Here is a 16,106-nt window from a genome sequence, read left to right as displayed (position 1 = left end):
CCAGGCACAGTGGTGCAAGCCTGTAACCCCAGTGATTTGGGAGGCTGAGAAATGAGAATGAATCCCAAGTTCAAAGCCAGCTTCAGCAACTTAGTGAGGCCCTAAGCAACTTAATGAGAACCTGTCTCAGAATAAAAAATACAAAGGGCTGGGTTGTGGCTCAGTGGTTAAGAGCCCTGTGTTCAATCCCTGGTACCCACAAAATAAATGAATAAATATTTTTAAAAATTAAAGACAAATAAGAAGGGCTGAGGATGTAGCTTAGTCTTGCCTAGCATATACAAGGCCCTGATTCCCAGCATGACAAAAAATGTATACATATATTTTGAGACAAGTCTCAATAAATTGCCCAGGCTGGCTTTAACTTGTGATTCTTCTTGCCTTAGCCTTCCAGAATGGATTATAGGCATGCACCACTATGCCTGGCGGTTCCATGTGGTTTTGACTGCCACATTGAAGTTTACATAGAAGGAGTAATATAGACATAACCCTGACGCTGAGCAGACGCTGCCTAAACCTAACTCCTCTTCACTGTCTTGCTCACAAACTCCCGAGAACTAACATGGCTTGGAAATTTTCCTCTGAAGGCCCTTGTGTGGTTGTATAATCGTATTCAACCAAATGCCCTTTCCTATCCTAGCATTTACAGTGTAACTGGCATTGAGAAATATGAGTTATTGTTAAAAAAGAAAACCCTCAATTATTAACCCAGTCAGCCATTATATAAGTGGGCTTGGTGAGAGTTCACAATAGTTCATGTGTAAATGTAAAAGATTGCTTATTGAAATAAAAGATTCCAGCCACAGGCCTGAGGGCCAAACCCAGCCCACTACCTGATTTGTAAACAAGTTTTACTAGAACTCAGGCACTCCAGCTGGCTTATGTCGTGACTCTGCTACTTCCATTACCGTGGCAGGGTTGAATAGTCTCAACCATGGGCCTCACAAAGCCAGAAATATTTGCTGCCTGACCCTTTACAGTGAGAGTCTGCCAGTCCCTGGCTAAGACCTGCTACTTCCAGGTGGTGTGACCTTAGAAAGGTCATTTATATTCATTGTGCCTCAGATTCCTAATCTATAAGATAGGCCTAATAATAGTACTGATTAAATGAGGTAATTCATATAAAAATCATGCATATGGTAAATCCTCAGTTAACCATAGCTATCTTGATTATTGGTAATATTATTGATTGATGGCAAAGCTCTTTGGGTAAAACATTTACCCTGGCCCAGGTCCCTCAGCCCCACAGATATCAGTGGCATCCTTCCCTGCCACACTCATGTTTTCCTAAGATCAGCCATTTCAATGCCATTAGCTCAATTTCCAGGACATTCAAAGCATATTCTACCATTCCTCCATTCTGAGGAAGACATTTGGATCCATGTCATTGAATATTTTCCAATAGTCTGTGTACCCTATCTGGAGAGGGGGAACTGAGTGAGGCATTTTGTGGGAATTAAATGTCAAGAGTACCAGCTGCTTCTTTCTAAAAATATAAGCTAGATATTCCAAAAGGTGTGAACCATCAATCAAAGTATAAGGAAAGATTTCGCATTTAGTTGTTTGTTGTTAGAGAATTAAAAAAAATTTTTTTAAGGAAATGATTTGACAAATGGCATGGAAAGCCATTGAAAGAGCTGAAAAAAAAAATAGCAGTCTCCCTTAGCCTCCTATAGATGGTGGGAAATGCTTTCTCAACGTACAGAAGTCTCATCCTGTAGTCCATTCTGTACATGGAGGTGATTTCCAAGAGAGAAGTGAAAAGGAAAAAAAAAAATCCCACAGCCCAACCTTTCAGAAGGATCCTAGTCATGCAGAGAAACCTTCTCCTGCCCTCTTCCTCATTGTCAAGTTTGGCAGGTTAGAAGAGCCCTCCCCTTGGGGGACAAATCCCATCCCAGCTTCTTACTAGATGGCTGGACAGGGCCTTGGTGTGGGGCAGGCATCTGCAAGGAGGAAAAGGGATGGGCATCTATCTCAAGTTCAAGACTCATGTCACTTATAATGCAAATAGTGCACTTGTGCCTACTACCACCACCATCAGGGGATAGCATGACCTGTTCAGTATGCTTTTTTTTTTTTTTTTTGGATTATCAGACACCTCCCGCACCCCTGCTACCTCAAATGGTTGTTGCTTCATTAGTTCAGCCTTAGCAAGAGAAAAATATTCTCCTTGCCCTCACACCCCAACCTTAATGGCCTGGATGGGTGGTGGAATAGGAGAGATGACTGAAAGTCACAGGGCTCCTTCCAGCACAGTGCCTCCTCTGCAGCCCTGACCTATGCACACTTCCCTTATTGCATAAGCAATGCCATTTGCATTCAACAGAATTTATTGAGCATCTCCCTTCAGGGGTTCCCAGCCTTGGATGACTGTGAAAATCACCTACATCAATGCCTGTACCTCAGCCCTAAGGTCTGTGAAGGAGCCAGGGCATTGCATTTTTAGGAAGGAGGTGCATTGTACAGTTTGAACTTCCCAAGTGATTATAACCAGTTGAGACTTACTGTGCCAGACTTTCTTCTAGAGTGATAAAACACTGAACACAGGTCAGATGCCTGTTCTCATGGAACTTATGGTCTAGTGGGGGCAGCTAATAAATACAGAAATGACAAAGATACCTTTCTGATCAGTCTACAAGGAAAATAAAATGAAGGGCTATGAAAGAGAAAGCTGGTGGGTGGGGAGACTCATAAGTTTACAGTGAGTTCAGAGCAGCGTGTTCAGGATGGTGAGCCTTCTTGTGATTCCTGAGCCCAGATTCTGCAGGCGGATGGACCCTGATTAGGCAGACTAGCCCAGGTTGCCCACTGGGACAGGAAGCTACCAGGTATCCCTTACCCTCAGCAACTTGGTTCCAGAATGCCCCTACTTCCCTCTTAACCACTATTAAATGAATAGAAAATAGGGCACATCTTGAATAATCCTTTTTTTAAAAAAAAATTATGTTTCCTCCATTAATGAGAACTTCTTTGATCACCCCACTTGGAAGTAACAGCCTATTGTCAGCATCATGTATTGAATACAATTTCTGACTTACATTGTGATAATACGAAAAGCAAATTGAACCATCCTTATGTACAGGCACTCTGCAGGATAATTAATTCATTTCCATTGCTGAGGTGCACATTATGAGCCCAGTTTCATAAATGAGGAAGCCAACTCTGAAACATTGAGAACTTGGAATATGACTTCGCTTTTTAGACCTTTTGGATCTCTTCCAACTGGGAGAATTTATGAGCCTTTGATCTTTCATTGTTTTCCCCAACTAGATAGAAGCTCCTCCAGGAAGGCATCCATTTTATACATAATTGCCAAACACTCCACTCTCTCCCACCTGCCAGGGACCTTGCTCTTGGAAGGTAATAAACACAGCAGTGGTCAGTCAGTCTGTGAAGGCTGCCCCCCTAAAGCCTCACTGTCACTCCTGAGCCCCTAAGGACTCTAGGGAGGTTTCCAGGCCTCGGGTTTCAGAGTTGCTATTCACCAGTTCCTTTGTGTGTGAGCAAAGATAGTAACTTCAGGCTTTTTCCTCAAGACCCCTGGGGGAGTCCTCAGCAAGCAATGTTGGGATTCCTCAGAGGAACCCCAAAGCACAGGCATTTACCAATGGGTTCTGTGGGTGTTTGTACTTTGGAAAGAAAAATTCAAAAGCAATTGTTTTATGCCATCTGCCTTTTTTTCTAATTAAAATTTTAAAAATTGATATTAAAACACCAATTAAAGAGTCATTGCAAGTCCTAGACTAGGGATCATTATTCAATAAGGCAGCCTTAGAAGTCCAGGTAAAGAGGATTCTATAGGTAAGGAGATGGGAGATTCTACACAGAAAAAGAAATCCAGGTAAGGTACTAGAAATCTCTGGAACAGTCTATTTTGTTGTAACACACACACACACACACACACACATGCATACACACACACATACACACAAACACACACAGAGAATATGGTAATTGGGATAAAAGATGGTGTACTTACTATAGCTATGAGTGTGTGCGTGCGTGGGTGTGTGCGTGTATGTGAGACAGGAAGAAAGTGAGGCTATGTCTATGGTGACACATCATTGAATAAAACTAATGCAGAAATGTGAGAAGTTACCATAATCTAAGGGGAAATACAAACACTGTGCAAAACATAGGTTCTGTGATTATTACAATTTAATTGAAGGGCAATTAAATCTTCAGAGATTTAAGTAGAGGTACATTGTCTCCTCTTTCCTTTCTTTCTTTGCATTCTGCAGAGGAATGGTGTAGCCCTATGAGACCTTCCATGGGCTCACCAATGTTGGCCTGCCCTAACTCTGTGCACAAACCTGACAGCCCTCAGCCTTTCAACTGGCCTTTGTAGGGCTTATAAGACAGGATGCCAGAGTCCCAATCTCAGATCCTCTTCATATGGAAAACCCAGATTGGAGGGATTGGAGGTCGATCTTCAGCACCAACAAATGTTCTGTAAACAATGTGCAAATTCAACATAATGCTCACAGCAATAAATAACCCACAGTGATTTCAGTGTCAAAATTTCTCCACATAACAAATTAATTCATTCTGATTCTGAGCTGGCAACCAACAGTAATATTAATTTACCAGATGGAGATACAACCTAAATTCATATGTGCTTCTAACGCATCAAACAAATCTGTTTTAAAAGCAGATATGGCAATGCATGATAAGAGAATCACAACCAAGCAATGGCTATTGAATATGTTCGTGGCAACCTGTATAATGCAAGGTGCAAAGGGAGGTAGGAAAGTAAGAATGGCATGCTGCAGAAAAAAACAAACATGAAATAATCAGAGTGCAGTACAGGGGAAAACATGTGTTCAATCTAGGGCTCAGTAGGGTGATGCAACAGGAGTTGAAAGAAGAGAGAGAGAATTGGGCATGGAGTAGGGAGAAAAGGCTTCTACAAGAATTTGAAGTTCAGCATGGAAAAATAGGGTGGGTCAATGAAAAGAATATTCCTGAATGGTTAACCAGTCTAAACAGAGATATGGAGGTAGGATTAGTTTGCTCAATGTAGAGAATGGTGAAAGGCTGGTCTGAGAGCTGTTGAGAGGATTTTTAGAGAGAAGGGGAATAGTATTAGACTTGATTATAAAGAACTTGGAAAGTCAGAAGAGGAGTTTGCATTTGATTTGCTCTGTGTGTTAGGAAGGCCTTGGGGTTAACCTCAAACTGTAGAACTCTGAATACATTTGCTTAACTGACTAAAGAGTTCATCTTCTCAAACAGCTGAAAGACCAACACCAGTGGGCACAAGGGTCCCACATTGGATCTTGCCCTCTTTCTTGGTGGGAAGCATTGCCATTAAGCTTGTTGCTCTTGGTCTTAATATGGCTGTTCTCCAGCCTCATACCTACATCCCAGGCAGAAAGAAGATAGGAAAGGAGACGGTGGGTGAACTTTGCATAAGGAATAAATGCAAAAGCTTCCTTTGAAATCCTTATCAGTCTTTGGTTTGTATCTCAGTGGCCAGAATTGTGGCACAAGGCAGCCCCTTATTGAAAGGGTGTCTGGGAAGACTAGTGATTTTCTTAGGTACATTGTCATCACAAGCAAAATCAGAGTTCTGTTTCTTAAGGCAAAAGGAGAAGTGGACACTCGAGCAGCAAGCAGCAATCTCTACACACTATAGTGTAGGTTCCTGAACAGAGTTACCTCAGAGAAAGTGATGACTTTTTAAAAAATGGATTTGGCTTTGGTATACAAGGGATTCAGAAGGAAGGAGAAGCTTCCAGAAGGATAAATGGAAGTCGTTGAAAGCAATCTAGGAGGAAGTGGTGAGCATTTGGACTAGAGTCCTGGATATGATAATGGAGAGAAAAAGAGAAGCTAGGAGTTATTTCCAAGGAAAAATGAAAACAATTTTAACTTTACAATGAATGGTCAAAGTGAATGATTAACTTCCTGGCCCTTTTCTTTTTACTTTTATACATAAAATTAACATTTGGGGAAGATGGAAGGGTACTTATTAGTGTTTATTATTAAAGAAAACATCAAGAATCAGAGACATGTTGGGGCAATAACAAATCCTGGAAGGTTATTACATTTTAACGTAAAAAGCACCTGATGGGTAGGAAAGGGCTGAGTTGGTTTCCAAGTCAGGGGATTCTTATAGGAATATGCTTCTTCTTGGGAACATGAACTTATTTTTCCAGGGATATCTTCTAAACATGACAGACCATTAGAATACATCTAAGCTTAAAAAGCAAAATGAGGGCTGGAGGTGGAAATCATGGTGGAGCATTTGTCTAGCATGCCCAAGGCCCCACCTCCATCTTCAGCACCATAAAAAGAAAGAAAGAAAAATGAATCCGTTTTGAAAATTACTTACATTCCTTTTCATGACTAATCCTAAATAATGCAAGCATTCTGCATATTTGTTAGAATGGGGACAAAAAGGGAAGAATAAAAAGGAAGGAATTCCACAGAACTTTTTTTTTTGTGGTGGGGGGGGGCGGCAGTTATTTGATAGTTATTGTAAAAGAAAAGAATAAAAATTTCTAAGACTAGAAAATTGTTGCAATCCAAAAATCTTTTCTAAATGTTATTAAATAGCAGTCGTGGCACAAGACAGTGTATTTACAGAAAGGTTTAGGAAAAGCTCCCAGCCTAAAGTGGATCCCAGCATGTGGGAGGCAGCTTATTACAGTACCCCATGAGGAAGTTACCTCAAGGGTGTGGACATAGACTGTGGGAGCTGAGAGGAAGAAGGGACTAGGTCCATCTGAGGGCTGCAGCTTTTTGACATTTCATGGTCCTACCATGACACAAATGGGATTGGACTTTTAGCCAGAAAGAGTTGTTAAGCAACTCAACCACTTTAGGGCATGGGGAAAGGAGGTGACATTGCCAGAGAGCCAAGGATCTCACCTCCCAGAGCTCCTTCTCAACATTGGGGAAGGAGTCAAGGAGAAACTCAGGGATGCTTAATGGAGAAAATGGATTAGTGGTATTTGCAGTGTGTGATTTTGTAATTACTCTGAATCTTTATACCGGCTCATCTTTATCTGAACTTTCAAGGTTGAGTGTAGTTTATTTTTTTATACACCTGGCTTCCTCAATTCAGTTAATCCAAGGTCACCCCTAATTTGCAAGTCACAAAACTCTTCCTCTATCGTCCAGAAAACACTGATAGTGAGGCTAGAACATGGTGTCAAATGGGGGAAATTCTTCTCTCCTCCCTTATATCCACAGGTATTCATTCCTTCATCCTCTTCACATTGTTCTGACATTTTAATGATAAAAAAGAGAAGAGGAATATTTTGAAAGAAAACAGTTTCATGTGTCAGTCAAAAAAAATGTAGTTCTGCTTCTTATTCTCTCATATTTACTAAATCAAGCCACCAGATCAAGATTCTTCTATTGTGGCCCCTACCACACTTTTCTCCACATCTGGTTGTCAGTTTCTCCCACCAGATGCTGAGTTTCTTGAGCCTTGTGTTTGGCTGACGTGACACTGTCTTCCTGGCACCCAGCATAGTGCAGGCACGAGAGGCACCCAAAGTGGCGTGCTGAGGGAATGTTCCTCACAGTCTGAATCTCTGCTGTGATTTATTCTTATTCCCTGAAGATATAAATAAGCCTGGGTCAAAAAGCTGTGTTCCCAAGGTGTAAACCAGGGTGAAATTTGCCTGGGGCATCCCAAAAACTTCAGGCAGAAAAATCAAGTTGTCCAATAAAATGTTTTGAGGAAACTCTTCAGAGCTCCAAAGGAAGGTCATCCCTGGTCTAATTTCACCTGAGTGTTTGCTAACAAAAGCCAGTATACATTTTTATGTTTATTTTTTAGTGCAAGTGTTTTAATAGCTACATCAGTCCCAGAATATAAAAGTATAAGTTGGGGAAATCCACAAGCAGAAGTCTCCTTTCCACCTAGGGAACCGCACAACTCCAAGGGCACCTTTCTATTGCTTGTGAAGTTGCTAACTGGACTCCCAAGACTTCTTCCCCCAAGCTGCATGGTCCTTCTCTCTGGAGACAACCAGGCTCTTGAGAGATGAGCTATGTATACGTAGACATGAGAGGAGGACGTATTTTTTATAAGTGTAGCTATATTTTCTAAGAATGAGTTTAGTAAGTAGAATTCACAGGAAAAAAAATCAATATGAAGCAGGTAAATGAGGAGGCCTTGAAATAAAAAGTGTAAGTAGGGGTGAAGAAAAGTATCCAAATGAAGATGATCATTCATCTGAAGGCAGAAATACAGCAAGAATTCAAACCATACATAAAGAAAGGGAAGGGCCACACATCCATGTACCCATTAGGATGGGCCTCCTAAAGCTAATGGTAATTTGAATGGAGTGCCACAGGGAACCTGCAGCTGTTGCCCAAGTGGGACAGTCATGGTGGTCTCTCCTCCTGGACACTGTTGGAGGGAACTTGGGAATGTTCTACTCCATGGTGACACTCTCTCAGAGGCTCACCGGCATTTGACCACTGTCACCTTGGCAATTTCCAGAAGCCTCCCACATTCCTTTATATTATTTCAGTGAAACAGGACATTCCACCTTTCAGTTCAAAGAATACAACACACATTGGTCAAGGATCCTGAGCCAAGATGAAAGAGGGGTTGTACTCTCTGATGTAGCACTACCCCAGTCACTGCCACGCCTGGCCTAAGCCGCCTTCCTCATTAGAGATGTCCTTGACAGTTAATTTGTGTGAGGTTGACTAGGGTGGATTGGGACAGAATAAATTTGCCAGTTAGTCTTTCCTTCAGGAAACACCAACATTCTGCCTGAGATCAAGGAGCTAGAATATGGTATTTGTCAAGTAAATTCCCAAAGTAATTATTGATTCCCAACCATATATAAAGCACCAGCAAAGTTTCTGACTTTCTAACCAGATTAGGTTAGAAATGTAGTCTCCCCAGGCACACAGAGCAGTGGCTAACAGCACAGGACCCTGCCAATGAGGGGAACATCAAAGAAACATGACAGACTTCGGAGAAGTCAGGGATTTGCTTCCAGCTGCGGTGGAAAGGAAGGTTTCACCTTGAAGATTTCACAAAGCTCCCACTAGGGGAGGTTCTTTCCACCTGCAGAATCTTGCAACAGTCTGGCTGCTATATCTAAGGCAAGGTTTTAAAGGAATAAGGCGGCAGGCTGCTCAGGTAGGCCCCCAAGGAGAGAAGAGCCTGGTGGGTGGAAGGACTCAGCACTGGCCTGTGAGTTTCAAGATTCACAAACAAGTTCCATTTTTGTAGGAAACTCAATCAGTCAGGTTTAGGGGAAACGATGCCCAAGAGCCATCTATGGACCTGAATATCCATACCAATCTATTTTTTTTACATAGTTTTTTAGCCTGAACATATTTTCTAATGACCAAAATGATCTTTTCTACCAATGGCAGACTACTTTACAATTCAAAGAATGGTGGAGTGATTATAGGAGATTGTTTACTGAGCTTGCAATCAGGGACAAATATTAGAAGACCCAAAGAGTTAATACAACATCCCACAATACTCTTGCTGAATAGAGTACACACACACACACACACACACACACAATGCTGATATCTGTCATATTTAAACTCTCCCCATTGAAATGAATAGGAATTCATACCATCAAATTCCTATAACCCCTCCATACCCCTCTTTATATACCATATACACATTATTGGACGTGTTCCACAGATATGAACTGGTTACAGGAGTCTTGTCATCTTGGCTATTGTTGAACATTTCTCAAATTTCTTAGTTACTCTTTTAGTAATTATGTTCAGAGTAGCATTTTGGGGTATATTTCTTTTATATTTTAAATTTACATTCAGTATAATTCCTTATTTCAGTTGTGTGAGCTTTGACAAATACAGAGTTGTGTAACCATCACCACCATAAATATACAAAACATTTCTATTATCTTCTTACCCATAAAAAAGTACTGTCTTGAGTTTCAATTTTAAATAGGTTCTTTTTAGATAGTGGAATGAATTGGACATAACTTTCCTATGTTCATATATGAATACATGACCAGTGAAACTCCACATTATGTACAACCACAAGAATGGGATCCTAATTAGAATAAGTTATACTCCATGTATGTATAATATGTCAAAATACATTCTACTGTCATGTTTATCTAAAAAGAACAAATTTTTAAAAAGATAAAATAGATTCTTTTTGAAAGATGACCAACTTCATCAGTTACATTGTTCAGAACATATCTGCTTATGAAAGGTCATAGTTTTTTAGCCTGATCTCCAATATGGTGCCATTTCAGAGATGGACAAGATGAATTTGTATATTTGCTTAGCTAAGAATAAGCATTTTTATATTTACTTAGCTAAGAATGAGTATATCAAGTTTATCTGATCTATGAACATAAAACGAAATTTTTAAAAAAGCAAGGCATAGTCTAAGGACAACTTCCCCCAGAGAAAGCTAGAAACAAATTCTAGCACTCCAGTTAGAATGCTATCAGGAGACATATTAGCTCTGAGGGCTGGGAAGAGAACTGCTAAGTCATATCTCCAATGCATTTCCTTCCTTTCAATGGGCCACGAGGACAGAGATAACCCCAACAGGCCAGCAGCTGCTCTGGGGCTCAAGTCATTGTACTCATTCCACCTTTTCAGAAAGTCACCTTAGAAGAATAACCTATCTTTCCTAAATGGAAGCCACATGCACTTTAATGTATGCAAGTAAGGAGCAGAACCAACTGTTGTTTTTTTATTAAGAGCTTCTTTTTAAAAAAATGTAAAAAAGTGATGTATATCCACGCTCATTCAGGACATTTTAAACAATATGAAACTCAACTCAACATTATGTTATGACTTAGTTGTATTTTGGAACTTTTGGAAAAATTAATTATGTGAATTCAATTGGCTATTTGGTGAACAAGTCTCATCACCAAATAATATATTCTTGTCACCTATAGGACTCAGCCCATACCATGGGCTGACAGGTTACTTTTTATAATAGGATAGGAAGAATTGAGGTTTGTAAAATAAATGGGAGCAAGGTCATTCATAATAGCCCAGTAGTTTGGCTATCAGGTATCTACCAGGTACCTCTTCTTGACTCTCCCACTGACCCAAGGAATGACAAGGCAGGACATCCATTTCTTTAAGACCGTATCACTCAATCTGCCAGCTACGTATGGAGACCCTTCTATTCCTGCCAATATCCAGAATTTAAGACTCAAACATTACTTGCCAAATACCTAAAGATGCAAAACAAGTACAACCACATATATATTAGGACGATTATTTTAAGCCATTAGAACATTTAATTTTGTTTCAAAGTCTCCAGCTACAACATGGATTCAGAAGGAACCGAGTTAGCTATTAAAATCCTACTCCAAAGAAGCCTTATAACAAGGTTGCTTTTACGAACAGGGAGAAGATCAGTCAGTCTGTACCCTCCCCTCCTGCTCCTTGCTGTCCTCTCAGGCTTCCCACTTTGTTCTTCTTAGCGCTGCTTCATATCCTCAGTTTTTCCTTATCCTCACCTCCCTCTCTGCTGAGGACAGAGCTCCAGGGTAAACCACATAATGAACCACCATGCTCAAGTTAAAAAGGAAGCAGAGCCTCCTAAAATGCAACATTTTCCTATAAAACATTGGAAAACTTCAAGGAATGAAGAGCACAGTTTCTTTCTTTCATGTGAGGGTGAATATTCCTTGGTGAATTTCAGGATGAACAGAAATCAATCTGCCCCTGGCATGCTGACTCACTGTGGCTCTTCTAATAGCATTTACTGGAATGACCTTCAGTTCAAATGAGAACCATGAAATACCAGTAATTTTATCTGGGGAATATTTATATTTTGGCGCAGTAGGTGAATTCCTAATTAAAGGGCATTATTAGAGGCAGTTTCCCTCAAAACTAAACGTGGTTTCATCTAAGTTAGGTTTTGTATTTCTGATCAGTCTTTTTGGTTGAAACAAAAAAATTTTTTTGGATTTAAAAAAATTCATTCTTTTCTTATTTCCTCATAACTAACTCCAATAAGTAATATCTGTTAAGGAAGAGGTTCTGAGTTCCAAATAGCTCTAACACAGATCAACCCAATATTTTCTCCCTTGAACTATTTGTTTTCTGATTTATGGTCTATTGGGTTTAGTGGTTGCAAGTTCAACATAGGAGGCCAGGGACTTTAGAACATTCTCTGACCACAGCAATGAAAAATGTATGATTCTTCTTTTCTTGCCTTCATTAGCACAAAGGGTAGACTAGGTTCCTTCTTGTGGAAGAATGTATGGTGATCACCATTCCCACTCTTGATTCAGGAGTCTTTCTATTTTCTACTGCTTTTTGGTCTCTTCAGGAATCTTTTCTGAGTTAGAGAACTTTGTGGCATTCAGAGAAAGACTCCCTGGCATTAGTGTAGCCAGGATTTAGGGTTCACCCTGTATCTGAAAGGGAGTTGGAGAATGGCATCTTTAGAAACCAAGGTGCAACAGTTCACACAGGGTCTCTGAATCAGGTACTTCCCAATAACTACCCCAGAATTTATGAGGGTACTGATGATCTGATTGGGGTCATACCAAAAGTCATCTGCAGTCTAAATTATGTAAGAGAAAACTGTACATTTTAAGATTACATATGGGGACTTTCAAAACAGGAACTATTCATTTCTTTTCTCATTCCAAAGCTGTTTTTTGAGCACTTACTCTGAGTCAGGCACATTCTGGGGGACTGGAGATACAGCAGTGAACAAAACAGACCGGGCACCTATCCTCAGAGACCACTAGGGATTGCTTTGCCATGGTTAATCCAGCACTGTCCCAGTGTCTGAGACTCTGGGTTTCACAAAGAAGGCCTCCCATCCCTAGATTGGGGCAATTCTTCAGTTTCTCACATACTGGCTGAAATAGCTCACAGGAGCGTCTGATCCCTTTAGCTTCAACTCCCCATTCCCTAGTCTGATATTAATGTCTGCAAGAAGATGTCTTCATTATAGGGAAGGAGGCTTGGAGAAAGAATGGGGCTAATTGCCTCCAGAATTAATATATTCATTGGCCTCTTTGGGTATGTTTACCTCTACTGCTATGACAATACCAACTTAGGGTAAATGGATAAAGTCTTAGCTTTGAATTTGCAAAGCAGAGGCTCGGATGCTGTCCATGATGACCAACAGCTTTGAATTGGAAAACACAGATGACGTCAGTCGGTGTCCACCCGCTGATTACTGACCCAATTCTCTTCTCTTTCTTACCCCTCAAAGGCACCACAAAGTCTAGTATTCAATACACTTTCTCATACCACTTGATTTTAAATTTCCAACAACCTTTGGTGAAATCCAAACTCCCATTTTACAGATGAGAATACCAGACCTCAAAATTAATTTGCTCAATTTCTCAAAGCTGCTAACCGAAGCCAATATTTAAGCCCAGGCCCTCTGGCTCCAAACCCATGCTCTTTCCACTATCCCACAGCTGTCTACTTCTAAAATTTCAGTTCTTCTTTCTCTTTGTACATTGTTTCAACACAGCCTGGTGGGAAACTGTCATATAATCTGCTGGTTTTCTCCAGAGCTCTGGAATCAGCTATAGGCAACCAAGGGCTTAAAGCTACTCCTCTCCCACCTGCAGGCTCTGCCCTCCAGGTTGTGGGTCTCCCAATCACATCCTTGTCCCCAAGCCTCTCTTGCTTCCTGAACAGGAATCCTGTGGCTGTCATGAATGCTTAAAGATCTATTTTTAGAAATCAAAGGGAACACACCAAGGTTTCTAGGAGTCTATTAATATCTTATCTGAGGACACCCAGAATTTTAACTTGATTGATTTCAAGGTAAGTTACTCCAGAGAAAGATAAACTTTCCTTACTTTTCTTTTCAACAGTCACTATCCCCAGTATAGGTTTCTTTTCTGGGTTTTGTTGTTGTTGTTGTTCTCCCTCTAGGGCTTCTCCTTATTACCTGATGCTCAAAGTCAGGGATATTAATAGCTAGCAGCAGCCACAGTTGATTTCTCTCCAAGAAGGCCAAGGGGGAAGCAGCACTAGTTCTCCTTGACCTCTTCTTGTGATTGGCATTGCTCCTTAAGATCATCTGCACGGAGGGACTGCTGTTTTAAAGATCTGTGCAAATGTCAATCAGTGGATTCCATGCTTTTTCAAGCCTGCTGGAGATAGCAACTTCATTCTAGGGCACTCAGACTACTACTTCAGGCTTAAGAGAATCATCATATACACAAGACAGAAAATGGAAATTGAAAATTAATTTTATAACATTTAAATAAGTAAGAAATTAGAATGCACACATGTAGTCTCTGTACTTGGGGATGTAACTGTGCCACTTACGTTACACACACACACACACACACACATAACATATCTCTGCTCAACAATGTTTCTTTGCCTTAATAGGTCAATGATGATAATATAAAAATATAAACACCAAAAATAAACACGCTTTTGAGATAGCATTGCATTAGGAGTGGTACTAATATATGTTAAAAGAAATCAATTAGTTAATCATGTCATAACTGAAAACAAAAATATTAAACAAGGCAATAATAATGGTATAAGCTGAAATACCTTCTGTTTCAAAATCAGTGACAAGATTACTTTCCAAGTAGGTAGCTTTCCAGTATAATATACAGCACATGATATAAAGATACTACACATCATTAGCCACGAATTTTTAGTATCCTCTTAAGAATAAAATACACAAAAGACTTGTTAAGTTCTGTCCCATGTTCTAACATGAACCCTTTTCACTAATCCTCAAATCAAACTCTCTAATACAGTCTAGAAATTATTGTTTCTTTTCATCAGATCAGAATAAAACAGAGAAGCAGCTTGCTTTTGGATGGCTGGGCTGTGACAATGAGAGCCACTTACCACCAGGAAGAGTCTTTACATTCGGAACAGACTTTTCATAAAAGGAACCTATCTCCAAAGGGGTTAGAAAATCAACTGCAGCTAAAGCAAAATTTCATAGAAAAGATCTGCCATTTTCCCTCATATTCAACAGGCATGTTCAGCCCTGTCTGAAAGCCAATGATTTTTATAGATGACACAAGCTCTTGGACCAGGTCCCCCGCTCTATAACTTGGTATTAACTCAGGGATCAGCATCTATTGCACTGCAAGCCAAGAGACCATCTAATAAACATGGGACACCATCAAGGCCCCTCTGCTGTCCCTGCCCACCTGCCTGTCCCTTCTGACAGTATTAGTACCCCAACTCTCAACTGAATACCCACCATGTCTCTCTGGGTCTCGTGAAGCTAGGAATTTTCTTTTCTTACTGCCCTCATCACTTCCTGCAGTTGCCTGAGGCTATAGTGGTAAAAGACCTTGCTTTGTGGTAAGAAGTTTAGGAGGAAGCAAGTTTCCCATTTGCTGGACACACAAGCTCATGCCCTTAATTACTGAGCCCCAACCTAAGGAAAGAACAATAGCCCAGGGTCATCTTATCACTCACATAATCACAAAATAAATATTAATTGACATTATTTTTTAGGATTCTGACCAATTCAGAACAGTTGTTAATAATGCCCAAATATTCACATAAAAAGAACTTGTATTTTTTCCTCAATTGGACTATTTGTGCATGAATTTGGTAATCAAATTATTAAAAGGCCCAATTTTCTTTAATTGCACTACAGTTCTTAAACCTCTCAAAAGACAGATAAGCAATTTGGGAATAACTGGATACTTATGAAAACTACATGTGTCTCACTAAGGACTACAGAAATCACAGGAAGTCACTGGCCCTCTCCCTGTAGGACCCCAACCTGCACTGCCTGGTTTTTAGCCATTCCAAGGGACCAGAGCCCTGCATCACTCCAGGACAGTCTCTAGATCAGGCCTTACTCCTGGCCAGGAAGACTGATTACATGGACATCTCTGATGAGCCCAGGAGACCCATCAAACTAAGGGATCCTGGGGAGAAAAGGCCGTCCCTGGGAAGGTGGAGTCAGTCGGTAGTTCATTCCTTGTGAAGAAGACAGGAAAATGGCAGAGAGATCTGTGAAAGGAAACATGGCCCCTGGTCCAAACTTTGTCCTGACACTCTTTCAAATGTGCCTGGCATGATCACCTGGATGCAATAACTGGCCCAGAAGGAGAAATGTCAGGGACCATAAGAGTCACCAAAGGCTGCCCTTTACTTTGACATCTGCATGAAGGGAGAAACCCAAATACAGG

At 40.6% G+C, this 16,106-nt stretch overlaps 1 protein-coding gene across 1 annotated transcript in view; it reads left to right on the top strand.

Moving 5' to 3' along the window:
• ZNF366 (zinc finger protein 366) overlaps window positions 1–16,106 on the top strand; it is a 66,443-nt gene that overhangs the window by 27,745 nt on the left and 22,592 nt on the right. The gene's annotated exons all lie outside the window — the stretch shown is intronic.

The sequence above is a fragment of the Spermophilus citellus genome (assembly GCF_964194105.1).
Source record: "Spermophilus citellus genome assembly, chromosome: 1".
In the NCBI taxonomy this organism is placed as follows: Eukaryota; Metazoa; Chordata; class Mammalia; order Rodentia; family Sciuridae; genus Spermophilus; species Spermophilus citellus.
The sequence above is the reverse complement of the archived record's forward strand: the minus strand, read 5'-3'. Positions and strand labels throughout refer to the sequence as shown.